Source organism: Nycticebus coucang, unplaced genomic scaffold, assembly GCF_027406575.1.
Source record: "Nycticebus coucang isolate mNycCou1 unplaced genomic scaffold, mNycCou1.pri scaffold_44, whole genome shotgun sequence".
Taxonomy (NCBI): domain Eukaryota; kingdom Metazoa; phylum Chordata; class Mammalia; order Primates; family Lorisidae; genus Nycticebus; species Nycticebus coucang.
Genome location: NW_026515578.1, coordinates 1,672,301 through 1,698,831, shown reverse-complemented (window position 1 = coordinate 1,698,831; position 26,531 = coordinate 1,672,301). Strand labels below are relative to the sequence as shown.

General features: G+C 38.7%; 1 pseudogene across 1 annotated transcript in view; it reads left to right on the top strand.

Moving 5' to 3' along the window:
• Positions 1–26,084, top strand: part of LOC128579313 (dnaJ homolog subfamily C member 8-like) — a 38,356-nt pseudogene extending 12,272 nt beyond the window's left edge. The window contains exon 3 of the transcript XR_008378121.1: positions 24,682–26,084. The product of XR_008378121.1 is annotated as a dnaJ homolog subfamily C member 8-like (transcript). The remainder of the gene's footprint in view (positions 1–24,681) is intronic.
• Positions 26,085–26,531: the final 447 nt, after the last annotated feature.

The window sequence follows — 26,531 nt, the reverse complement described above, 5'->3', positions numbered from 1 at the left end:
GATCGTGTGACTGTCTTCTTTGGAGAAGTTTCTCTTCAAGTCCCTTGCCCACCCTGAGATGGGATCACTTGTTCTTTTCTTGCTAGTATGTTTGAGTTCTCTGTGGATTCTGGTTATTAGACCTTTATTAGAGGTATAACCTGCAAATATTTTTTCCCATTCTGAGGGCTGTCTGCTTGATTTACTTACTATGTTCATGGCTGTGCAGAAGTTTTTAGTTTGACCAGGGCCCAGTAGTGTATTTTTGACACTGCTTCAATTGCCTGGGGAGTCCTCCTCATAAAATATTCACCAAGGCCAAATCCTTCAAGAGTTTTCCCTGCACTTTCTTCAAGTATTTTTATAGTTTCATATTTTAAGTTTAAATCTTTTATCCAGTGAGAGTGTATCTTAGTTAACGGTGAAAGGTGTCGGTCCAGTTTTAATCCTTTACAGGTTGCCAGCCAGTTCACCCAGAACCATTTGTTAAATAGGGAATCTTTTCCCCACTGAACGTTTTTAATTGGCTTGTCAAAGATCAAATAACACTAAGTAGCTGGATTCATCTCTTGGTTCTCTATTCTGTTCCAGACATCTACTTCTCTGTTTTTGTGCCAGTACCATGCTGTTTTGATCACTATCAATTTATAGTATAGTCTCAGTTCTGGTAGCATGATTCCTCCTGCTTTGTTTTTATTGCTGAGTAATGTTTTGGCTATTTGAATTTTTTTCTGATTTCATATACAACAAAGTATTATTTTTTCAACATCTTTAAAGTATGACTATGGAGCTTTAATAGGAATTGCATTAAAATTATATATTGCTTTGGGTAGTACAGACATTTTAACAATGTTGATTCTTCCCAGCCATGAGCATGGTATGATTTTCCATTTTTTAACATCTTCAGCTATTTCTTTCCTTAAAGTTTCATAGTTCTCTTTGGAAAGATGGTTCACATCCTTTGTTAGGTATACTCCCAAATATTTCATCTTCTTTGGCACTACTGTGAAAGGAATACAGTCCTTGACTCTTTTTTCGGCTTGGTTATTGTTGCTATATACAAAGGCTATAGATTTATGGGTGTTGATTTTGTAGCCTGAGACATTGCTGTATTCCTTGATCACTTCTAAAAGTTTTGTAGTAGAATCCCTAGTGTTTTCCAGATATACGATCGTATCATCTGCAAAGAGTGAACATTTGATCTCTTCTGACCCTGTGTGGATACCCTTGATCACCTTTTCTTCACTAATTGCGGTGGCTAAAACTTCCATTACAATGTTAAAGAGCAATGGAGACAATGGGCAACCTTGCCTGGTTCCTGATCTAAGTGGAAATGATTGCAATTTACCTCCATTCAATACGATATTGGCTGTGGGTTTGCTGTAGATGGCCTCTATTAGTTTAAGAAATGTCCCTTCTATACTGATTTTCTTAAGTGTTCTGATCATGAAGGGATGCTGGATATTATCAAAAGCTTTTTCTGCATCAATTGAAAGAATCATATGGTCCTTATTTTTTAGTTTGTTTATGTGCTGAATGACATTTATAGATTTACGTATATTGAACCAGCCTTGAGACCCTGGGATAAATCCCACTTGGTCACGGTGTATAATTTTTTTGATGCGTTGTTGGATTCTGTTTGTTACGATCTTACTGAGTATTTTAGCATCTATATTCATTAGTGATATTGGTCTCTAATTTTCTTTTCTTGGGTCTTTCCCTGGTTTAGGGATCAAGCTGATGTTTGCTTCGCAGAATGTGTTGGGTAATATTCCTTCTTTTTCTATATTTTGGAAGAGGTTTAGTAATATAGGCACTAGTTCTTCTCTAAAGGTTTGGTAGAATTCTGACGTAAAGTCATCTGGTCCTGGGCTTTTCTTTTTAGGGAGATTTTGTATAGTTGATGCTATTTCAGAACTTGATATAGGCCTGGTCAACATTTCCACTTCGTTCTGGCTAAATGTTGGTAGGTGACGTACTTCCAGGTATTGGTCGATTTCTTTCAGATTTTCATAATTCTGAGAGTAGAGTGTCATGTAGTATTCGTTAAGGAGTTTCTGAATTTCTGAGGGGTCTGTTGTTATTTCATTGTCATCATTTCTGATGGGTGCAATTAGAGATTTTACTCTTTTTTTCCTGGTTCGGTTGGCCAAAAGTTTATCTATTTTATTGATCTTTTCAAAAAACCAACTTTTGGATTTATTGATCTGTTATACAATTCTTTTGTTTTTAATTTCATTTAATTCTGCTCTGATTTTGGTTATTTCTTTTCTTCTGCTGGGTTTGGGGTTGGAGTGTTCTTCCTTCTCCAGTCGCTTGAGGTGTCCCATTAAGTTATTAACTTCCTCTCTTTCTGTTTTCTTGAGGCAGGCTTGCAGTGCTATAAATTTCCCTCTTAGGACTGCCTTTGCAGTATCCCAGAGGTTCTGGTAATTCGTGTCTTGATTGTTGTTTTGTTCCAAAAATTTGGTGATTTCCTTCTTAATCTGGTCTATAACCCATCTATCCTTCAGCATAAGGTTGTTTAGCTTCCATGTTTTTGTATGGGTATGCAGGTTCCTGTTGTTATTGAGTTCAACTTTTATTCCATGATGGTCTGAGAGATGCAAGGAATAATTTCTATTTTTTAAAATTTGCTAAGGTTAGATTTGTGGCCTAGGATGTCGATTTTGGAGTATGTTCCGTGAGCTGATGAGAAGAATGTGTATTCAGTTTTGTTGGGATGAAATGTTCTGTAGATGTCTGTTAAGTTCAGATGTTAAAGGTAATACTCAATATGGTGAGATCTCAATTATTAATATTTATGCACCAGATTTCTAAAATATTAACTAAATGAATATTTGACCACCATTATGATGGTTAAGTTTAAATCTGAAGTTTCTTTGCTTACCTTCTTTTTGGAGGCTCTATCCAGCACGGCTAAAGGGGTGTTAATATCTCCAACTACTATGCAAGTGGAGGAAATCAACTTGCTCATGTCTGTTAGAGTTTCTCTTATAAATTGAGGTGCGTTGTGGTTGGGTGCATAAATATTAATAATTGAGATCTCATCATATTGAGTATTACCTTTAACAAATATGAAGTGTCTGGGAGGCGCCTGTGGCTCAGTGAGTAGGGTGCCGGCCCCATATGCCGAGGGTGGCGGGTTCAAACCCAGCCCTGGCCAAACTGCAACAAAAAAATAGCCGGGCGTTGTGGCGGGCGCCTGTAGTCCCAGCTGCTCGGGAGGCTGAGGCAAGAGAATCGCGTAAGCCCAAGAGTTAGAGGTTGCTGTGAGCCGTGTGACGCCACGGCACTCTACCCGAGGGTGGTACAGTGAGACTCTGTCTCTACAAAAAAAAAAAAAAACAAACAAATATGAAGTGTCCATCCTTATCCTTCCTTATTTCGGTTGGTTTAAAACCTATTGCATCTGCGAATAGGATAGTAACGCCTGCTTTTTTCTGCTTTCCATTTGCCTGGGCTACAGATGACCATCCCTTCACCTTCAGTCTATATTTGTCTTTAATGTAAGATGAGATTCTTTTATGCAACAGATATATGCCTTGAGTTTTTGTATCCAGTCAGCGAACCCATGCCTCTTTAGAGGACAATTTTAACGATTCACATTAATTGAGAATATTGATAAGCCTTTTGAGAGTCTGGTGGACATTTCTAATCCTTTTGTGACTGTGGAAGTTGGAATTTGTTCAAAATTTTCTGGGTGGGTTTACTTTTGTGATGGAGGATTATGCTGGTCTTTATGGAGGATAGGTCTGAGAATATCCTGGAGAACTGGTTTAGTTATGGCAAATTTCTTCAACATGTGAATGTCATTGAAGTATTTAATTTCTCCATCATAAATGAAACTCAGTTTAGCTCGGTATGGGATCCTGGGTTGAAAGTTATTTTGTTTTAGGAGATAAAAAGTCGATGACCATCCTCTTCAAGCTTGAAAGGTTTCAGCAGAGAGATCTGCAGTTATTCTAATATTCTTGCCCTTGTAGGTGATGGTTTTCTTTTATCTGGCAGCTTTCAGAATGTTCTCCTTCATATTAACTTTAGTGAAATTGATTATGATGCGTCTGGGGGATGTCTTATTTGGGTTGAGTCATGCTGGAGTTCAGAAACTGCTATCTGAACTTTAGAATCTCATGGCATGTATGGAAAGTTCTCCTTCATAATCTCATGGAGAAGAGATTCTGTACCTTGTGAAGTCACTTTGTTGCTTTCGGGGATCCCTATAAGACAAATATTGATTTTCTTTGACTTGTCCCAGAGCTCTCTGAGAAAGTGATCTGTTTTTGCTCTCCATTTCTCTTCCTCTTTGAGAGTTTGGGAGCATTTGAAACCTTTGTCTTCAATGCCAGAAGTCGTTTCTTCTGCTTGCTCCATTCTGTTGCTGAGGGATTCTACTGTGTTTCTCAGATCTTTGAGGGCTGCAAGTTCTTGTCTCAATGTGTCAATATCTTTGGTCATTTGGTCTTTGAATTCACTGAATTCTTGAGATATCTTTTGGGTTACTGCTTGGAATTCTAATTTGATCTTATTTGCTATCCAGATTCTGAATTCGATTTCTGACATCTCAGATACTTGTTTGTGCATGGGATCTTGTGCTGTGTCTGCCACATTGATCCTTGGGGGAGTTGATCTACTCGGATTATTCATATTGCCAGAGTTTTTCTGTTGATTTCACCTCATGATTGTTTTTCACAGTTGCCTGTGGCCTTCCTCAGAGTTGGGGAGGTGTCTCTCCCAGATTAGACCCCAGCGGGATCACCCTATTGTTGCTGGATCTTTGTAGGGAGTTACCCTGTGTAGTTCCTCTGCAGTTGCCCCAGTCAGGGAGTTTTGGTTGTGGAAGCAGCTCCAGAGTGTGACACACCCATATCCAGCAACAGGGCGGGAGGTGGTGTGCACAGTTCTGGGAGTACCTGGCACCCAGTGATTTTGGCACAGAGATCCCAAGGCTCCAGCAGTCTCTGGCCAGGAGAAGGGCTCTGCACAGAGACAGGGAGGGCTCCGGAGGGCACGTGGCTACCAGTGTCCCTGGCCAGATGAGCGAGCCGGTGTGGAGACAGGGAGGGAGGAGGCGGGGTTGTGCAGTTCCCACGGTTCCTGATCAGGGTATGCAGAGGCTCAGCTGGTGCAGCTGTAATGGAGGTCTGGGCGGTGCCGAGCCCGGAAGTTTGAGGTTGCTATGAGCTGTGATGCCACAGTCCTCTACCCAGGGCAACTGCCTGAGGCTCCAGTGTGCCAAAACCGGTCTCACTCTGCCCCTGAGGATTAAGGCTGTAAGGCAGCTCAGTCCCCACCTAAAGGCTGTAAGGCAGCTCAGTCCCCACCTACTCAGTCACTAGGTTGCTAGCTCCCGCTCAATACTTGCTCTGCAACCCTGAGGGCTGCACTTGCCAGGGCAGTTCTCTCACAATGGCTCCCTGCAGCCCACAGCCAAATATTATTAGCTCTGTCCGGCTTAGCAGCTCAGTCTGGGGCCATAGACAATGCCCAAAGTTCTCTGCACTCCTGCTCAAGCTCTCCCTAAGGCAGTTCAACTGAAACAGTTCACAGGTAAGGCCTTTCCAGTTTGCAGTCTCACTGCTGCTTGTACTTACGGTTGCTGGCGGGAATAGGTCAATCGAACACACGCAACCGCTTGCCAGTTTTCCACTGTTTTGGTCCTCCTCTTGGGTTCCAGAAGTCACTTGCTGACTCCCTGTATCCTCAAAGGGATGATTATACGCAGATCCCACCAGCCAGAGATGCCTGGAGTCTTATCTCCCCAGACTCACCATGCCCAGTTGCAGGGAAGCTGTCACTCAGCCGCAATCTTCAATGTTAGAGATTTAAATGAGACCCTAGAACAATTGTGCTTGAGAGATGTATATAGAACACTCCATCCCAAAGATAAAGAATATACATTCTTCTCATCATCCCATGGAACATTCTCCAAAATTGATCATATCCTAGGTCACAAAACAAACCTCAACAGAATCGAAAGAATTGAAATTCTACCTTGCATCTTCTCAGACCACAAGGCACTAAAAGTGGAACTCAACTCCAAAAAAAATGCGCAACCTCACACAAAGTCATGGAAGTTAAACAAACTTATGCTGAATTAAAGTTGGGTGTGGGAAGAAATAAAAAAGGAAATCATTAACTTCCTCGAGTATAACAACAATGAAGACACAAGTTACCAAAACCTATGGGATTCAGCAAAAGCAGTCCTGAGAGGAAAATTTATCTCTTTAGAAGCCTACATTTGAAAAACAGAAAGAGAATGCATCAACAAATTCACAAGCCATCTGATGGAATTGGAAAAAGAAGAACAATCTAAGCCTAAACCCAGAATTAGAAAAGAATATCCAAAATTAAATCAGAGATTAATGAAATTGAAAACAAAAGAACCATTCAGAAAATTAATGAAACAAAGAGATGGTTTTTTGAACAAATAAATTAAACAGATAAACCTTTAGTTACACTAACTAGAAATAAAAAAGTAAAATCTCTAGTAACCTCAATCAGAAATGATTAAAGGGGAAATAACAGAGTTAAGGGAGGCGGAGCAAGATGGCAGCCGAGTAACAGCTTCCTTGCATCTGGGCACCGTGAGTCTGGGGATATAGGACTCCAGGTATCTCTGGCTGGTGGGATCTGCCTATCATCACCCCTGAGAGGATACAGGGAGTCAGCGAGAGACTTCTGGACCCCAAGAGGAGGACTAAAACAGTGGAAAACCGGCAAGTGGTCGCGTGTGTTCAATCCGTCTAAACCCGTCTGCAACTGTAAGTTCAGTAGCTGCGAGACTGCAAACCAGAAAGGCCTTACCTGTGAACTGTTTTGGTTTCTTTGGAATTGGCACTCAGTTGAACTGCCTTGGGGAAGGCCTGAGCGGGAGTGCGGAGAACTTTGGCCTTTGTCTAGGGCCCCAGTCTGAGCCGCTGAGCCAGACGGAGCTAATAGTGCTTGGCTCTGGGTCACAGGCAGACATTGTGAGCGATCTGCCCCGGCAAGCTCCGCCCTCAGGGTCGCAGAGCTGGAATTGGGTGGGAGCTGGTAACCCAGCAACCAAGTAGCCTAAGGGTGGGGTCTGGGCCGCCTTGCAGCCCTAACCCTCGGGGGCAGAGGGAGACCAGTTTTGACACACAGGGTAAGTGGATAGCCACTTCAGCAGTGATTCCAGCGACAAGAACTTCCCTGAGAAAGCTTCTGCTCAGTAAGTGAACAAGTTCAAAGTGACTTTTAAGTGGGCTGAAGAGAGATTTAGGGTGTCTACCTGCTGGGGTTTGAGAAACTAGCAGCCTCCAGTCGTATCAGAACTGTGATTAACATCACATACCCCAGAAGACCACGTGTTGCCCAGACAATATTCAATAACATATACATACTGCTTTGTTTTTGGTTGTGTTTTTTTTTTTTTTTTTGGTTTGGTTGTTTTTTTTGTTTATTTTGATGTTGTGGATTGTTGTTTTGTTTTTTAAGTTCAACCTTTTCCATACAGATCCTTTTCCTTTCTCAATTTTTATAGTTTAATTATAATTTCCCATTGCTGCCTATTTCAATAATTAGAACTTCATTTTTGTTAGTGTTTCTACCACTATTATTTGGTTTTTCCAGCCAATTTTATCCGGTAAAGTATTCTGTTTGCTTGTTTTGGTTTGATTTATAGCATATTTGTCCTTCCTCTCTACTTGGTGGAGGTGGGGTACTGTGTCTGATCAGGTTAGCAAAGAGCTGCTGACCTCATGGGAACCACCCAACTGGGCACCCCCAGAAGGTGGGTTTTTTTAAGGTTGTATCAAAGTACCCTACTGTACACCTATATTGCTCTCTCTCCCTCTTTCTGTGCCTCTCTTCTTTTTGTCAATATCCCTTTTACCCACCCCCTCTCCTGTCTCTATTTTTCTTTTTTTTTCCTTATCACTCGGTCCTCCTTTCTTTCACCCTTTTTTGCTCTTAAACCTTCTCACCCTTCTGGTCCTGTAACCCTTAGTCCACAGGCACGAGAACTTAAAGAGCAAGAGGAAGTGAAAGGAAAATTAGGGCAAGGAAACAGATAAAAGAAATCACCCATGAGCAAGAATCAGCAGAAAACTCCAGGCAACATGAAGAACCAGTCCAGAACAACCCCGCCAAGGGACCATCAGGTAGCTACTGCGGAGGATTCCACCTATACAGAAATGTTAGGAAAGACAGAAAGGGAATTTAGAATACACATGTTGAAAACAATGAAAGAAATGATGGAAACAATGAAGGAAACTGCTAATGAAGTGGAAAATAACCAAAAGGAAATCCAAAAACAGAATTAAATCAGAGATGAACGATATGAAGAATATAAAAAGGATATTGCAGAGCTGAAGGAAAAGAAACAGTCAATCAGGGAACTTAAAGATGCAATGGAAAGTATCAGCAACAGGTTAGACCATGCAGAAGAAATAATTTCAGAGGTAGAAGACAAAGTTTTTGAGATAACTCAGATAGTAAAAGAGGCAGAAAAGAAGAGAGAGAAAGCAGAACGTTCACTGTCAGAATTATGGGACTTTATGAAGTGTTCCAACATACGAGTTATAGGAATTCCAGAAGGGGAAGAAGAATGCCCCAGAGGAATGGAAGCCATACTACAGAATATTATAAAAGAAAATTTCCCAAATATCACCAAAGATTCTGACACACTGCTTTCAGAGGGCTATCGGACCCCAGGTCACCTCAATTCTAACAGGTGATGGACCAAGTTAGATGGCTGAACCACAACTCTAAACTACTGATAGCAATGGATCAAGTTAAATTTATTGCTTAAAAGACTGAAAACCACAAAACCACATCAAGCAGTATTAATTTTCCTTAAGTGGTGAAGAAGCTTTTAAGGATATCTTACAAAGTGTGTTGTACTATGTACAGGACTGCATTCCATCAATTTTGCTGAATTCAGAAAGTTGGACACAGTTTGGGAGAATTAAACAAATGGAGAAACCTTTAGATTAATAAAAGTAAACTCAAGTTACCAAAGAATTGGTTGGTGGAAAATTGGAAAGGCATCATGACCACTCAGCCCTTCTTCAGGGGAATGGTTGAACCTAGACAAGCTGTGTGATGCTGTCATTAAAGATAACAGAAAAAGGCTAAGATAGCACGTGGATTGTCACACTTCACTACTCTGTAAACACAAGGGACTTGGCCAGCTCATGAGTCATGTTCACGCGCTCCTCAACTGCATCAGACGTATGCATGGCAAAAAGCATCACACATAAGATGCTGCTTTTACAAATACTGTCACCAGGCTAAATGATCTGCGTCAGCTTGTTGTTATACACGCTCCCACGGGAGTAAATGCTTCCAAGGCCAATCATCATGCCTAACATCAACCAGGCCATCTAAATGTAAATGCAAGATGTTTAAATTGTTATCCGATGATAACTTGAATTTAAAAAAAAATCATTTCAAAAATATAAAATCAAAGTAAAGAATCTTACTGTTGCTGGTGAGTCCTTTGGCTCACATTACTTTCATATCTGTGCTAGGTGCTTTGTAACATGACAGGTAAGAATTTGAATTATTGTTCATTAATCCTTAAAGGGATGTGGAGGGAGAGTCGGGAAGGAGAATAAAGCAGGTTTTTAGCTTCTCACATTATTCATCTGCTACACATCAATATTCCCTATAACATATTGCCAGTACTTACAATATAGTCTTTGTTAATTTATTTTCCTAGGGGTACCATAACAAATTATTGCAGACTGGTGTCTTAAAACAACAGAAATTTATTGTTTCACAGTTTCGGAGGCTAGAAGTCTTCAATAGAGGCATCAATAGCACCATGCTCCCTTTGAAATCTCCAATGTTTTCCCTTTCTAGCTTCTGGGTTTTGCAAGGTACGGTAGGCATCGCCTGACTGTAACTAACTGCAGCATTTCAGTCTCTGTCCTTGTTATGATATGGTGCCCAGAACCTGCATGCTTACCTCGATCTCACCTCTTGTAAGCACATCACTTTAGTCTAACCCACTCTTAAGGAGTTATCTATGTGTAATGACTCTATTTCCAAATAAGTTCACATCATGAAGTACCAAAAATTGGAACTTCAATATTTCTATTAAGGGAATAGAATTCAACTCATAAGCAACACTACATATAAAGCTATTTATTTTAATAAAAATGGAATGTGACAATTTATTTGAAGAAATGTAATGGAAATTGCCTATGGTAGGAACAGTCTCATCTCTACCTACATTTCAGATATTATGCTTGATAAGAACAATGAGATAGGCAAGATAAATGGATAAATAGAAAAAATATAATAAATCAAATGTCCTCAAAGCTGTATCAATACATAGGATCATGATTAATAGGTAATAATAACTGACAGCCTCTTCTTCAATGTTGCAATTATATCTTCCCATATAGCAACACCCATCAAATTTTACCTCAAAGAATCATTTCCAAGTAAATAGTTCAAAATATGGTGGGGATGGGGAGTGAGGTTATAAGAAGAAACATGCTTGTTGCTGAGTAATCATAGTGAAAAAAGTAAAATAATCTACGACAGGAGTATAATTAAATAAATGTAACACACTTACATGATCTTTTTTTGCACATCAAAATGTATACCAGCATATGTAAAATTTGATAAATGACTAAAAAACTATAATTTTAGATTTTGCTGGCAAGCTTACAAATACGGGTTTCTTTTTAATCTTTCAAAATTCTGTAATATTGGATTGTCCCTTATAATCATAGAAAAATTGACTTCATTAGAATTTAACATGCATATAAAATTTTATAACTACAAAATTTCAGAAGTATAATTTCTAATAAAAATTTACTGTACAAAATTGAAAATTTCTTACCACAAAAAATAAGTGAGTGAGGTAATTGTGATTTTTTTTGGGGGGGGTCAAAGAGGTTTTCTTTCTTTCTTTTTTTTTATTAAATCATAGCTGTGTACATTAATGCAATCATGGGGCACCATATACTGGTTTTATATACTATTTGACATATTTTCATCACACTGGTTAACATAACCTTTCTGGCATTAGTTATTGTGTTCAGACATTTATATTCTACATTTAAGTAAGTTTCACATGTACCCTTGTAAGATGCACAGCAGGTGTAATCCCACCAATCACCCTCCCTCCGCCCATCCTACTCCCTGCCCTCCCCTCCCTTCATCCTTGGTTAATCAGTCTGATTTAAGCCTTCTACATTGCATATCAAATCATCACACATTGTTCCCCATAAATGTATACAGTTATGATTTTAATTAAAAATTTAAAAAACATTATTGTACAAAACATTTCTATAATGAAAAGAATGTACTAAGCAGGTTAGATAAACTAAAGCAATAAAACTATATTCACAATGTTTTAATCATGCTCTGGAGCTCTAGTTATTTCAAAATAATCTAGTAGTATATGATGAATGCATTGGATCCTGAATGAAGATTATCTTTCACCAGCAATAAGAGTAAAATAAATGGCATTATCAATGCAAAATAATCCAATAATCAAAAGACACCCATTTTGAAGGTAAATATCTTTAACCTATTTCTCCCTTATCCTTTTGTTAATTAAAAAAAAAAAAAAACCTCGGGTGCTTGATGAAGGTTGAGGGGTTTTCACTCAGGTCCAGTCTCGCCCCTGATTAATGTTACTGACAGAACAGGACAGAACAACTCTGCGGTTCCCTTGCAGAAGAGAAGCTGAATTGAGCTCCAAATCAGCTTGTCTTTGCTCTTGTATTGTGTATAGGCTGACGATCCCCTGAGGGCCAGGTGCGTCTTAGGTTTAGTAAAGCGGACCTCTGGGTCAGCCCCGCCCTGGGAGTTTCCCTGGTTTGCAAGTTGGAGTTGCCTCAGGCAAACTCAGAGTCTCTGGTTGCCCAGGGAGACAGGGGGTGTGGCTTCAGAATATTCGGTAGTAAGCCGTATTGCTAGCAAAAGAGGGCTGCTGCTTTATGGCTCAGGCAACGGCCGCTCCGGTATAGCTCTCCGCCGGACAACCGTCCTCTCTCCACTCCCGTACCCCAGAGTCTGCACGGACAGGCTGCAGCCCAGCACTGTCTACAACCCTCGAGCAATCGCCCAAGAGTCTGGACCCCTGGGGGACAGGCCTCCAGACCTTGGAGCGAGAGCAGAGGGGAGTGCGGGGGAGTGCTGGGAGCCTGGGGTTGTGGGCACAGAACACACAGAGCTTTATACAGTTTTATGCGTGGCTGTATTGTCACCAAAAGACGGCTGTCGCACTGTGCCTCAGGGAACTGCCACTCCGGTGCAGTCCCCTCTCTGCCTACCGACTGGGACTGGCCTCCAGACCCCAGTGTGAGCGAAGGGAAGCGCTGGGAGCTCAGAATTCCAGGTAGAGACTATATAAAGTTTATACAGTTTTATGCCTGGCAGGAGGATGCCGTGGCACCCTAGTAGGGGAGGTAGGTCCAGTTTTTAGAGGGTCTCTCCAGTAGAGTGTAGTGGGAGGACTTTTGATCTCTGCCCGGTTGTTTGTGGGGCACTCTGAGCCATTCTTGAGGGGGAGGGGACTCCCGTACACTTGGTGATGGATTCTGTACCTTTGGTTTGTATCCTTGTGGTCGCAGCTCACCTCAGCGGGGTTGACGTGTGTTCTACAACCTTCTCTCTTAGTGCAGCTCAAATCCACCAGGTTACTTGCTGAATTTTTGTCCTTTAAATCTCCTTCTGGACAGGAGCCTCTGTGGAAAGCTGGCTTCAATCAGCCATGTTGTCTCCTTCCCGGAATGTCGGTTTTATCCCAGGATCTCAAGGCTGGTTCAACATAAATAAATCTATAAATGTAATCCAGCACATAAACAAATTAAAAAACAAAGACCATATGATTCTCTCAATCGATGCAGAAAAAGCTTTTGATAATATCCAGCATCCCTTCATGATCAGAACACTTAAGAAAATCGGTATAGAAGGGACATTTCTTAAACTGATAGAGACCATCTATAGCAAACCCACAGAAAATATCATATTGAATGGAGTTAAATTGGAATCATTTCCACTCAGATCAGGAACCAGACAAGGCTGCCCATTGTCTCCATTGCTTTTTAACATTGTAATGGAAGTTTTAGCCACTGCAATTAGGGAAGAAAAGGCGATCAAGGGTATCCATATAGGGTCAGAAGAGATCAAACTTTCGCTCTTCGCAGATGATATGATAGTATATCTGGAAAACACTAGGGACTCTACTACAAAAGGAATACAGCAGCATCTCAAGTTACAAAATCAACATTCATAAATTGGTAGCCTTTATATATACCAACAACAGTCAAGTTGAAAAAACAGTTAAAGACTTTATCCCATTCACAGTAGTGCCAAAGAAGATGAAATATTTGGGAATTTATCTAACAAAGGACGTGAAAGATCTCTATAAAGAGAACTATGAAACTCTAAGAAAAGAAATAGCTGAAAATATTAACAAATGGAAAAACATACCATGCTCATGGCTGGGAAGAATCAATATTGTTAAAATGTCTATACTACCCAAAGCAATATATAATTTCTTTTTTCTTTTTCTTTTTTTTTTTTTTTTGTAGAGACAGGGTATCACTTTATGGCCCTCGGTAGAGTGCCATGGCCTCACACAGCTCACAGCAACCTCCAACTCCTGGGCTTAAGTGATTCTCTTGCCTCAGCCTCCCAAGTAACTGGGACTACAGGCGCCTGCCACAATGCCCGGCTAAGCAATATATAATTTCAATGCAATCCCTATTAAAGCTCCACTGTCATACTTTAAAGATCTTGAAAAAACAATACTTCATTTTATATGGAATCAGAAAAAACCTCGAATAGCCAAGACATTACTCAGGAATAAAAACAAAGCAGGAGGAATTACGCTACCGGATCTCAGACTATAGTACAAATCAATAGTGATCAAAACAGCATGGTATTGGCACAAAATCCGAGAAGTAGATGTCTGGAACAGAATAGAGAACCAAGAGATGAATCCAGCTACTTACCATTATTTAACCTTTGACAAGCCAATTAAAAATATTCAGTGGGGAAAAGATTCCCTATTTAACAAATGGTGCTGGGTGAACTGGCTGGCAACCTGTAGAAGACTGAAACTGGACCCACACCTCTCACCATTAACCAAGATAGACTCCCAGTGGATTAAAGATTTAAAACTAAGACATGAAACTATAAAAATACTAGAAGAGAGTGTAGGGAAAACCCTTGAAGAAATTGGGTTGGGCGAGTTTTTTATGAGAAAGACCCCCCGGGCAATTGAAGCTGCTTCAAAAATACACTACTGGGACTTGATCAAACTAAAAAGCTTCTGCACAGCCAAGAACACAGTAAGTAAAGCAAGCAAACAGCCTTCAGAATGGGAGAAGATATTTCCAGCTTATGTCTCTGACAAAGGTTTAATAACAAGAATCCACAGAGAACTCAAACGCGTTAGCAAGAAAAGAACAAGGGATCCCATTGCAGGCTGGGCAAGGGACTTGAAGAGAAATTTCTCTGAAGAAGACAGGTGCATGGCCTTCAGACATATGAAAAAATGCTCATCATCTTTAATCATCAGAGAAATGCAAATCAAAACTACTTTGAGATATCATCTAACTCCAGTGAGACTAGCCTATATCACAAAATCCCAAGACCAGAGATGTTGGCATGGATGTGGAGAAAAGGGAACACTTTTGCACTGCTGGTGGGAATGCAAATTAATACATTCCTTTTGGAAAGAGATATGGAGAACACTTAAAGATCTAAAAATAGATCTGCCATTCAATCCTGTAATCCCCCTATTGGGCATATACCCAGAAGACCAAAAATCACACCATAACAAAGATATTTGTATCAGAATATTTATTGCAGCCCTATTCATAATTGCTAAGTCATGGAAAAAGCCCAAGTGCCCATCGATCCACGAATGGATCAATAAATTGTGGTATATGTATACCATGGAATATTATGCAGCCTTAAAGAAAGATGGAGACTTTACCTCTTTCATGTTTACATGGATGGAGCTGGAACATATTCTTCTTAGTAAAGTGTCTTAAGAATGGAAGAAAAAGTATCCAATGTACTCACCCTTATTATGAAACTAATGTAGGACCTTCACATGAAAGCTATATCCCAGTTATAACATAAGAATAGGGAGAAAGGGGAAAGGGAGAGGAGGGAGGGGGGAGGGAGGCGGAAGAAGGGGGACTAATGGGATTACACCTGCGGTGCATCTTACAAGGGTATATGTGAATCCTAGTAAATGTGGAATGTAAAGGTCTTAGCAAAATAACTAAGAAAATGCTACAAAAGCTATGTTAACTAATGTGATGAAAATGTGTCAAACGATATATGAACCAAGTGTATGGTGCCCCATGATCATACTAATGTACACAACTATGGTTTAATAAAAAAATTAAGAAAAAAGAAAGGTTATGATCTATGAAAATCCACAGCTTTAGAGTTATTTTAACTGAATTCATTGTTGCTCAGAAGAATCTCAGGAACAAAGAACACGATGACTGAACATTTTCATGGAAAAATGTTTGACCTTTTCTATATTAATGCACTGACTGGCAGATTATTCTATTTCTTTTACAACAAAAGAATTTTTTAAGGGAAAAGTAGAGATAATATTTGAAAAGATGAAAAAATCTCTGAAAAATTGAAAATTACAACAAAGACCATATGATTTTCTCAATGGATGCAGAAAAAGCTTTTGATAACATCCAACATCCATTCATGATCAGAACACTTAAGAAAATTGGTATAGAAGGGACATTTCTTAAACTGATAGAGGCCATCTACAGCAAACCAACAGCCAATATCATATTGAATGGAGTTAAATTGGAATCATTTCCACTTAGATCTGGAACCAGACAAGGCTGCCCATTGTCTCCATTGCTCTTTAACATTGTAATGGAAGTTTTAGCCACCACAATTATGGAAGAAAAGGCGATCAAGGGTATCCACATAGGGTCAGAAGAGATCAAACTTTCGCTCTTCGCAGATGATATGATTGTATATCTGGAAAATACTAGGGACTCTACTACAAAACTCTTAGAAGTGATTAAGGAATACAGCAGTGTCTCAGGTTACAAAATCAACATTCATAAATCGGTAGCCTTTATATATACCAACAATAGTCAAGTTGAAAAAACAATTAAGGACTCTACCCCATTCACAGTAGTGCCAAAGAAGATGAAATACTTGGGAGTTTATCTAACAAAGGACGTGAAAGATCTATATAAAGAGAACTATGAAACTCTAAGAAAAGAGAATGCTGAGAATGTTAACAAATGGAAAAATATACCATGCTCATGTTTGGGAAGAATCAACATTGTTAAAATGTCCATACTACCCAAAGCAATACATAATTTCAACACAATCTTCATTAAAGCTCCACTGTCATACTTTAAAGATCTTGAAAAAATAATACTTCGTTTTATTTTTTTATTTTTTTTTATTTTTTATTTATTTTTTTTTTTATTGTTGGGGATTCATTGAGGGTACAATAAGCCAGTTACACTGATTGCAATTGTTATTCAAAGTCCCTCTTGCAATCATGTCTTGCCCCCATAAAATGTGACACACACTAAGGCCCCACCCTCCTCCCTCCATCCCTCTTTCTGCTTCCCCCCCCATAACCTTAATTGTCATTAATTGTCCTCATATCAAGATTGAGTACATAGGATTCATGCTTCTCCATTTTTGTGATGCTTTACTAAGAATAATGTCTTCCACTTCCATCCAGGTTAATACGAAGGATGTAAAGTCTCCATTTTTTTTAATGGCTGAATAGTATTCCATGGTATACATATACCACAGCTTGTTAATCCATTCCTGGGTTGGTGGGCATTTAGGCTGTTTCCACATTTTGGCAACGGTAAATTGAGCTGCAATAAACAGTCTAGTACAAGTGTCCTTATGATAAAAGGATTTTTTTCCTTCTGGGTAGATGCCCAGTAATGGGATTGCAGGATCGAATGGGAGGTCTAGGTTGAGTGCTTTGAGGTTTCTCCATACTTCCTTCCAGAAAGGTTGTACTAGTTTGCAGTCCCACCAGCAGTGTAAAAGTGTTCCCTTCTCTCCACATCCACGCCAGCATCTGCAGTTTTGAGATTTTGTGATGTGGGCCATTCTCACTGGGGTTAAATGATATCTCAGGGTTGTTTTGATTTGCATTTCTCTAATATATAGAGATGATGAACATTTTTTCATGTGTTTGTTAGCCATTCGTCTGTCGTCTTTAGAGAAAGTTCTATTCATGTCTCTTGCCCATTGATATAAGGGATTGTTGGCTTTTTTCATGTGGATTAATTTGAGTTCTCTATAGATCCTGGTTATCAAGCTTTTGTCTGATTGAAAATATGCAAATATCCTTTCCCATTGTGTAGGTTGTCTCTTTGCTTTGGTTATTGTGTCCTTAGCTGTACAGAAGCTTTTCAGTTTAATGAAGTCCCATTTGTTTATTTTTGTTGTTGTTGCCATTGTCATGGCAGTCTTCTTCATGAAGTCTTCCCCCAGGCCAATATCTTCCAGTGTTTTTCCTATGCTTTCTTTGAGGATTTTTATTGTTTCATGCCTTAAATTTAAGTCCTTTATCCATCTTGAATCAATTTTTTTGAGTGGGGAAAGGTGTGGGTCCAGTTTCAGTCTTTTACATGTAGACATCCAGTTCTCCCAACACCATTTATTGAATAGGGAGTCTTTCCCCCAAGGTAAGTTCTTGTTTGGTTTATCAAAGATTAGGTGGTTGTAAGATGTTAGTTTCATTTCTTGGTGTTCAATTTGATTCCAAGTGTCTATGTCTCTGTTTTTGTGCCAGTACCATGCTGTCTTGACCACTATGGCTTTGTAGTACAGACTAAAATCTGGTATGCTGATGCCCCCAGCTTTATTTTTGTTACTAAGAACTGCCTTAGCTATACGGGTTTTTTTCCGGTTCCATACAAAACGCAGAATCATTTTTTCCAAATCTTGAAAGTACGATGTAGGTACTTTGATAGGAATGGCATTGAATAGGTAGATTGCTTTGGGAAGTATAGACATTTTAACAATGTTAATTCTTCCCATCCATGAGCATGGTATGTTCTTCCATTTGTTAATATCCTCTGCTATTTCCTTTCTGAGGATTTCATAGCTTTCTTTATAGAGGTCCTTCGTCTCCTTCGTTAGGTATATTCCTAGGTATTTCATTTTCTTTGAAACTATGGTGAAGGGAGTTTTGTCTTTAATTAGCTTCTCATCTTGACTGTTATTGGTGTATACAAAGGCTACTGACTTGTGGACATTGATTTTATATCCTGAAACATTACTGTATTTTTTGATGACTTCTAGGAGTCTTGTGGTTGAGTCTTTGGGGTTCTCTAAGTATAAGATCATGTCGTCAGCAAAGAGGGAGAGTTTGACCTCCTCTGCTCCCATTTGGATTCCCTTTATTTCCTTGTCTTGCCTAATTGTATTGGCTAGAACTTCCAGCACTATGTTGAATAGTAAAGGTGACAGAGGACAACCTTGTCTGGTTCCAGTTCTAAGAGGAAAAGCTTTCAGTTTTACTCCATTCAGTAAAATATTGGCTGTGGGTTTGTCATAGATAGCTTCAATCAGTTTTAGAAATGTGCCACCTATGCCTATACTCTTCAGTGTTCTAATTAGAAAAGGATGCTGGATTTTATCAAATGCTTTTTCTGCATCTATTGAGAGGATCATGTGATCTTTATTTTTGCCTCTGTTAATATGGTGGATAACGTTTATGGACTTGCGTATGTTAAACCAGCCTTGCATCCCTAATACTTCGTTTTATATGGAATAAGAAAAAACCTCGAATAGCCAAGACATTACTCAAATAAAAACAAAGCAGGAGGAATCACGCTACCAGACCTCAGACTATACTACAAATCGATAGTGATCAAAACAGCATGGTATTGGCACAAAAACAGAGAAGTAGATGTCTGGAACAGAATAGAGAACCAAGAGATGAATCCAGCTACTTACCGGTATTTAATCTTTGACAAGCCAATTAAAAATATTCAGTGGGGAAAAGATTCCCTATTTAACAAATGGTGCTGGGTGAACTGGCTGGCAACCTGTAGAAGACTGAAACTGGACCCACACCTCTCACCATTAACCAAGATAGACTCTCAGTGGAATGAAGATTTAAACCTAAGACATGAAACTATAAAAATACTAGAAGAGAGTGTAGGGAAAACCCTTGAAGAAATTGGGTTGGGCGAGTTTTTTATGAGAAGGACCCCCCGGGCAATTGAAGCTGCTTCAAAAATACACTATTGGGACTTGGTCAAACTAAAAAGCTTCTGCACAGCCAAGAACACAGTAAGTAAAGCAAGCAAACAGCCCTCAGAATGGGAGAAGATATTTGGAGGTTATGTCTCCGACAAAGGTTTAATAACCAGAATCCACAGAGAACTCAAACGCATTAGCAAGAAAAGAACAAGGGATCCCATCGCAGGCTGGACAAGGGACTTGAAGAGAAACTTCTCTGAAGAAGACAGGGGCACGGCCTTCAGACATATGAAAAAATGCTCATCATCTTTAATCATCAGAGAAATGCAAATCAAAACTTCTTTGAGATATCATCTAACTCCAGTGAGACTAGCCTATATCACAAAATCCCAAGACCAGAGATGTTGGCGCGGATGTGGAGAAAAGGGAACACTTTTGCACTGCTGGTGGGAATGCAAATTAATACATTCCTTTTGGAAAGAGATATGGAGAACACTTAGAGATCTAAAAATAGATCTGCCATTCAATCCTGTAATCCCCCTATTGGGCATATACCCAGAAGACCAAAAATCACACCATAACAAAGATATTTGTATCAGAATATTTATTGCAGCCCTATTCATAATTGCTAAGTCATGGAAAAAGCCCAAGCGCCCATCGATCCACGAATGGATTAATAAATTGTGGTATATGTACACCATGGACTATTTATGCAGCCTTAAAGAAAGATGGAGACTTTACCTCTTTCATGTTTATATGGATGGAGCTGGAACATATTCTTCTTAGTAAAGTGTCTCAAGAAAGGAAGAAAAAGTACCAATGTACTCACCCTTATTATGAAACTTAATGTAGGACCTTCACATGAAAGCTATAACCCAGTTACAACCTAAGAATAGGGAGAAAGGGGAAAGGGAGGGGAGGGAGGGGGGAGGGAAGGGGAAGGAGGGGGATCAATGGGATTACACCTGTGGTGCATCTTACAAGGGTATATATGAATCCCAGTAATTGTGGAATGTAAAGGTCTTAGCAAAATAACTAAGAAAATGCTACAAAAGCTGTGTTAACTAATGTGATGAAAATGTGTCAAACGATCTATGAACCAAGTGTATGGTGCCCCACGATCATACTAATGTACACAGCAATGGTTTAATAAAAATAAATTAATTAATTAAAAAAAAAGAAAATTACAACATATGAGAAGATTTAGAAAAAAACAATATGTAAAACATTTTATGTGACTTTTCACAATAATAAAAATTGTAGTTTATTCATTGTGTACATTAAGAATATCACATGGTATTATATTCTTAATTTGCATTAAGAATATGAGTGATCGGGCGTCGCCTGTGGCTCAAGGAGTAGGGCGCCGGTCCCATATGCCAGAGGTGGTGGGTTCAAACCCAGCCCCGGCCAAAAAAGAAAAAAAAAAAAAAAAAAGAATATGAGTGATCGCTTCCTTTTATACAGTCACCAGCCATAAAACAGATTTTTTTCCATTGTTTTTTGCAAATCAAAATAAATGACTGCTTTCTAAATTTACAAGTTCTAACTCAGTTACCTTAATCTATATCTTCAAAAGACAAATTTCCTAGACAATCATGAGGCAGAAATCTAACTGTAGGACATGAAACATTTGACAATGGGTCCTCAGAGGAAACATGTATTCTGGCTGAGCTGAGCAGGAAAGGCTACACAAAAGAGATGATAATCAAATTGAGTGGAGTCGCTTATACTTATAAACAAACTAGGCATTTTTATACCACCTAATCTTGGAAATGACAATGAAATTCTACTTGGCATTTCTAACCTCCAATATATTGTATTCCAGTCAAACTCATACTCCTAGTTCAGAGGCCCAGGTGTCACCCTTTCTGGGAAGTTTTCTCTAACATGTTCAGATCAAATTAGGAATTTCTTCTTTGAATTCCCCATTACCAATTACACACTCGATCTCTAAAATAAAATTTACTTTACTCTGTGATAATTTTTTATGTCTACATCCATGACAGAATTAACTTTTTCTGGTTAGGATTACTGTTTTTGACACTATATTATCACCACTGTAGAGAAGGCATTCTGATAAAATTTTAAAAAAGTTTTTATTTATATTAAATAGTTAATATTAAAATTAATTGCCTATTTAATATTTATCTGAGCATTTTATCTTTGTTCTTGCTCCCTTTAAAATTACAGTGCTGTTCACTGTATAGGAAAGTGAGAATTTTTATTCTCAAAAATATATCTCAAACATCTAAGGTACAGGAAGTAATTTGATTCAATGACAGTGAAAGAGAAATTCATAACATTTTTATTGAACCTATGGTGCCTCCAAATCAGTAAACACCTTAGCTGTAAAGACATAAGATAGTATGAAGAGAGAGAACAGTCAGTGCTTCCAGAAGGTCCCAAATGCCAACCTGAATTCTAATGCATATTAAATGCAAACTAACAGATAGATCTTGATTTAGAAATGACAGAAGAGACAATAACCAGAGAGGGGCAGTCAAAACCCATTTTACATTTGGCATTTTCAAATACTGTTGATTCCCAGAGGCAATAAATTATATTGTCGTCAGCAATAGTAATGTAAAGGGTATTAAGAAATATGTTCTATACTTAAAGTAGTTTATATTTAATAGGTATTAACAAGATGTCAACAAAAGTAGGTAAAATTGAAAAGGCTCAAAATATTCAAATAGTCAATATTCAAAACATTTAATACTCAAATTTCAAATACTCAAATACTCAAAATATTTAACATTTCTATTTTAAACACAGGAATTACTTTGTTTCTTGGTGCAGAGGAAACGGTTATATCTTTTGATAGAATTATATTTTTTAACCAATATTTTGATCCTGGACTTTCTAATTATCATTACTATAAATGCTATTGTTTATCTTTTGCTAGCAATATGTAGGATGGAAAAATATTAGGAATAAGGTAAAATAAAATACTCCTAAAGAAGAAGCACACAAATATATATAAAAAGAAGCAAATAACAAAGAAAAATACGCTCAAAGATTTCAGACCAAGTATGACATATTGGAGACCATACTTCTCGACAGTTCAAGGTTCTGGATAGAATACATTAAATGTTTTTCTATAAATTCTTCCAGAACAAAGAAACGGTTACTAAAGACCATTATGTATTAATGTTATTAATGTTAACATTTCAAAGATGGTTCTGGAAACTGTAAAGAGAAATTCTTTTTATGGTCAACTTTCAATTACAAGTCAACTTTTATTTTATTGTTTATTAGAATTTTGTACTCAATCATTTTTTTCATATTTTTGTTTTATTGTTTGTGATTCATCAAGGGTACAAAAAAGATTACACTGATTATAAAGTTCCACTTATAATTGTGTCTCGCCCTCAAGAGCTGTGCCATACACTGTGACCCTTACCCCCATACAGGAGGTTTACATAACATTTGCAAGAGTTTAAATAGATTAAGTAATAAAACCTAATCTTAAGAGTTTGCTTTGAAGAATTTGGGGGGAACATACTCAAATTCAGTTATTCAGCTCCTTAAAAAAAGGCATTGTCTATAAGCTTTATCAGACCTATTTTATCCATTTTTAAGTACATGATTTCTGATCAATTTCTGAATTATACTCATAATGTAGTAACTCTAAATCAGAGTGGCTTTTTCTTTCCTTGTCAGTTTTGAATACATTGTTTTTCTTTTATCAACACAAAGAATTGAAATTAAAAAATTTCATTTAGCTGAAAGTTGATGAGTTTATTTCCTAATAATATTAACTAAAAAATTTAAGACCTTGGGCGGCGCCTGTGGCTCAGCGAGTAGGGCGCCGGCCCCACATGCCGAGGGTGGCGGGTTCAAACCCAGCCCCGGTCAAACTGCAACAACAAAAAAAAATAGCCGGGCGTTGTGGCGGGCGCCTGTAGTCCCAGCTACTAGGGAGGCTGAGGCAAGAGAATCGCGGAAGCCCAGGAGTTAGAGGTTGCTGTTAGCCGTGTGACGCCACGGCACTCTACCCGAGGGCGGTACAGTGAGACTCTGTCTCTACAAAAAAAAAAAAAAAAATTAAGACCTTTTTTCAATTTTCATATATACTGTAATCCATTTTTTTCTTAAATTACAAAGATTTTTTTTTTTTTTTTTTTGGCCGGGGCTGGGTTTGAACCCACCACCTCCGGCATATGGGACCAGCGCCCTACTCCTTGAGCCACAGGCGCCACCCAAATTACAAAGATTTTAAATGGATCTGGAATGATAAATAAGACTTCACCTCCTATGAGGTATCTTTATTTGTTCCCTTTTAAAACTAACATAAGTTTTAGGTTGACTATGAATAGATAAATAAAGTCTTATTACTGATTTTATTTTGTTTTGTTTTGTTATGTTTTGGGGATGAAGTCTCACTCTGTTGCCCTGGGTAGAGTGTAGAGTGCATGACATCATAGCTCACGGCAACCTCCAACTCTTGGGCTCAAGTGATACTCTTGCCTCAACTGCCTGAGTAGCTGGGACTACAGGTGCCCAGAACAATGCGTGGCTATTTTTAGGGATCTTGCTCTTGCTCAGGCTGGTCTTGCACTCCCGAGCTCAAGCAATCCACTGCCTCTGACTCCGAGAGCTCTAGGATAACAGACATGAGGCACTATGTTTGGCCAACTCATCCTCCACTAAAATAGAAAAAAAAAAGAAAAGAAAAAATAAGCTTTAAAAAATTTTGGTTAAATAAAATAAAAGCAGAAACCTGATAACTGATTTATTTACTTATTTGCTTGCTTCCTTCAGACACAGCCTGAATGCAGTATGTTGTATGGTCATGCCTAGGGCTCTATTGCTAAATAACAACACTGTAACATATGGTATATTCTATTTTATGAAGCAAAAGTTTCACAGGGTCTATGGGTCAAAACACTTCCTCAGTATTCTCACCAGGCAAAGGAAGCCCAAAACTTTAAGAGATCTTTACAGCATCTAGAGTACCCTCTAGACTCAAGTACTGGCATGCTAACAGGAAGGATGTTAAGGTCTCTTCCTGTGAACATGCTAGTGCTTGATGAGGAAAGACTGGTTAATTCTGTCCGTGCTGCTCCCCGACTCATGGATAGTCAGCTCTGCAACTCATTTAACCCCTAGGCTTCTTCCTCATTTAGAAGTGATCATATTACCGGTGACCCCCTTTAATTTTCTTGCATAACAATGTGGTCCATTTGTAAGTAAACTTTTGAATCCTAATAAACATCTCATTGTCGCTTGGAATTTATGTTGCATTTAATTCTTATTATTTTTTCTTCTGTTCACAGTTTTTTTTGTCTCATGCCTACCCAAATATTCACGAATACAATGTTTTGCTTTTTATTTCATTTTTCCTGGAATCCATTCCTATAATCCATATAATACGAATATTATTACATTTTTATTATTAATTATAGCATCTATGAGAGATGCACACAGGGTCATGCTATGGTTTGTTTTAATGATTTTTCTATATGGACTGGGAATAATTCAGAACTTTTTGTGAAACATCTCTAATTCTAGCGGGACTTCGGGTGGCGGAGGCAGCACAGAAGAAGCATTTATGACCTTCTACAGTGAGGTGAAACAAATAGAGAAGAGAGATTCTGTTCTAACATCCAAAAATCAAATTGAAAGATTGACCCGTCCTGGTTCCTCTTACTTCAATTTGAACCCATTTGAGGTTCTTCAGATAGATCCTGAAAGTCACAGATGAAGAAATAAAAAAGAGGTTTCGGCAGTTATCCATACTGGTGCATCCTGACAAGAATCAAGATGATGCTGACAGAGCACAAAAGGCTTTTGAAGCTGTGGACAAAGCTTACAAGTTGCTACTGGATCAGGAACAAAAGAAGAGGGCCCTGGATGTAATTCAGGCAGGAAAAGAATACGTGGAACACACTGTGAAAGAGCGAAAAAAACAATTAAAGAAGGAAGGAAAACCTACAATTGTAGAGGAGGATGATCCTGAGTTGTTCAAACAAGCAGTATATAAACAGACCATGAAACTCTTTGCTGAGCTGGAAATTAAAAGGAAAGAGAGAGAAGCCAAAGAGATGCATGAAAGGAAACGACAAAGGGAAGAAGAGATTGAAGCTCAAGAAAAAGCCAAACGAGAAAGAGAGTGGCAGAAAAACTTTGAGGAAAGTCGAGATGGTCGTGTGGACAGCTGGAGAGACTTTCAAGCAAATACAAAGGGAAAGAAAGAGAAGAAAAATCGGACCTTCCTGAGACCACCGAAAGTAAAAATGGAGCAGCGTGAGTGACCATCTAGGGTCACAGCCACAGAATCTTCCCCAGCTGTCTCCCTGCTTTGAAGGACTCATTCTTTCCTCCCACTTCTACCCCAACATAGAGTAGTATTTGCTTTTTAGTCCATTTTGTTTTCAATCCAATTTAATATTGATCAGAGTAATTCTTTTGTACATTGAAATGAGGGGCTTGGTTAAAAAAAGACCTTCCCCTCCGCCCTGCCCTTAGAACAACCAGATTGGAAGGTACCACCATGGGTGCTGCCTTCTCTTCCCACAGCCAGTAACTTAATGTTTTGTACTTCACTGAATTGTGATGGTTAGAAACTTCGCATATAATTTGTAGAAATCATCCAGTTAAACAAATTGCTTAAAATGGTGTTGTGTGACTTCAGAGTCAAGCCTGAGCCAGCTAAGCGATTCCCTTCAGCTCAGTTGCTTGCTTCTGGGTGCCATTCTTGAAAGCTCCAAATCAGGCAGGGAAGGAGCGTGGGCACACAGCAGTCACTTGATGCCCCGGTGTCCTGATGTTTGGTGTGTACCCTCCTGTCTGGCTGACCAATCAGCGTGGCCCTGAGCCACCTAAACCTATTCACTTTCCAAAGAACTAGCCATCCTCCATTCAATACCATGGTGTCCTATTCTGTCTGCATTCATTAGTGGTAATATTCTTTATGTATAATAAATTTTTATACCCCCCCAAAAAAAATCTCTAATTCTGTGATACATTGAATATTTATCTTTACACAAAGAAAGGCAATTTAATATCGTATCTCAGAGAATTTTGGCTACAACTTAACATCATTCTGGTCAACAAATGAGTATCTCCACTTACGTTTTGTCTTTGTCATAAGGGAAAACTTTAAAGGAATAATATTTAAACTCATAAAAATTAATCCAGTTGTTGTAGAAATTATGTGAGCATGCTACCCTCAAATGCCTATTTTCACCATTCAGTATGCGTTTATCAGTTAGACACTGATTTTAGTAGCTACTAAACATCTTTCTTCTAAGAAAATCAGCTTTCATTTGTAATACAATCATGTGAATTTTATATGTAGTAGTTTCTGATATGTTTTGAATGAAAGCAAATTACTCGCTCTAGAACACAAGAAAGTTTTC